This window comes from Myotis yumanensis, unplaced genomic scaffold (genome assembly GCF_028538775.1).
Source record: "Myotis yumanensis isolate MYYU_CA2020_CCGP unplaced genomic scaffold, mMyoYum1.0.hap1 SCAF_6, whole genome shotgun sequence".
Lineage (NCBI taxonomy): Eukaryota > Metazoa > Chordata > Mammalia > Chiroptera > Vespertilionidae > Myotis > Myotis yumanensis.
The window spans coordinates 74788117-74789903 of NW_027223757.1; the positions used below are offsets into that span (position 1 = coordinate 74788117).

General features: G+C 38.5%; 1 pseudogene; it reads right to left on the reverse strand.

Annotated features, from left to right (window-relative positions):
* Positions 1-624: 624 nt before the first annotated feature.
* Positions 625-1186, reverse strand: LOC139013178 (Golgi apparatus membrane protein TVP23 homolog B pseudogene; annotated as a pseudogene).
* Positions 1187-1787: the final 601 nt, after the last annotated feature.

Genomic DNA, 1787 nt, shown 5'->3' on the forward strand with positions numbered 1-1787 from the left:
CTGCAGGCTGGGGTCAGCTCCTGTGTTGAGCATCTGCCCCCTTGTGGTCATTGCACATTATAGTGACCAGTTGTTTCACTGGTCGTTCGGCCATTTGGTTGATTTGCATATTACGCTTTTATTATACAGGAATATATATATATATATATATCTTCAAAGCTATCACCCTGATAAAGACACTTATTCAGTTAAATAAAATATCTTTAAAAAATTCAACAGTGTATACATTCAAAAATAATCTGTTGATTATTATTCCAACAGTGTTTAGAGTATACATACTACAGAATTTACAGATGTCTATAATAGTTTGTCGATTGTTACATATATTGCTTTTTCAAGAAATACCATTAATAAAAATGCATGATGTATAATATCCCATTAGAACAAGAAAAAGAATAGATTTATAAGATAAAACATCTTTTAGGCTTGACTGTTCATTGAAATCACCTGAAGTGGGATTCATAGTAGGAAAAACAAACCCAACACTCTTCTCTGCAACATGTTCTGAGTTTTCAAAGGTTCAGAGTCAAGTATCTTTTAGTCATTCCCCAGCATAACAGGACACATAGGCTTGCTCTCCCTCTCTTCAGGAAGTCTGATCCTCTCCAGTGCTTTACCTGGAAACTACTTTCTAAGACAAGATGTAGCCATGCTGGTTAAATTCTTCCCACTGCCCACTTTGCACCTGCTGCAGCCATACAGGTTGGCACCTTGTAGCACCACACCCAGGGTAAGCACTGCCACCCACTTCACTCTGAAGGAGAAGAGAGACCTGAAGGTGAATATGACCCAGAGCACTGGACAGGCAATAAGTCCTGACCAGAATATTCTTGACTTGGCCCCTAATACAGTTTTATTTTCTTGGGGGGATGCCTTCTTGGACTCAAACACCCAATGGCTTTTTCCGTCTTCATCCATATGATTCTATCATCAATGCACACCAACCATTAGTTTACCTGTGACATGCTTGACTGCCCAAAGTCACATGACAACAAGGTAATTGTCACCATGAAGGCAACAATTCATGGAGAATATGGAGTACAATTACATTGACTCGAAAGCATGAATGAGAAAATGATGCCACTTGGTGTCTGATTTTGAATTTTTGGGGTCTATTAGCTGTTTCTGCTTCTGTATCAAACAGTGCAACATTTTCAGCGTCCTCATTACTGTCTTGCTGCAACATGGAGACCCTGTGCCAACTCTGAAATACAGTTGCAGCAAAAGTAGGTTTGCAGTTGTTTGCATGGAGAATAATACAGTAATTAATAAATAACTATTTTTTGTCCCACCATGTAGATCCAAAGTACTAAGTTTTTACACATAAAGACTCAGGTAATATTTTACATAGCAGGTGCCAATTCCATTAGTTTTAAGGATATACTGTATGTTGATTCACTCAATACCCATTTTTACACCCTTTTTCCAATGCCACTTTCCTAGAATCCCTCACAAATACCTCTGACCAGTAACACAATTACAACCAATGAGACCAAAGGCAATATTTATGGGGACTTGTGGCAAAGCTTTTTGCTCTCATGGTTAAGGCTCTGCCCTCTTTTCCACTTTTGCTTGTTTGTTTTCTAGTCTGGACTATGTAAAGTATAGCCTAACTGAACTAGCCATAATGCCCGACATTAGAGAACACAGATATTTTCCTTGACTTCTTGAATCTCTAAACACCAGTCCTACCCATCTGATTGATTCTTGCTGCAAGGGAAGAAGTAAATCCCTATTTAATCAAAACCCCGTAGATTCTTTTGTGTGTGTTTTTCTCTTTTGCAGGT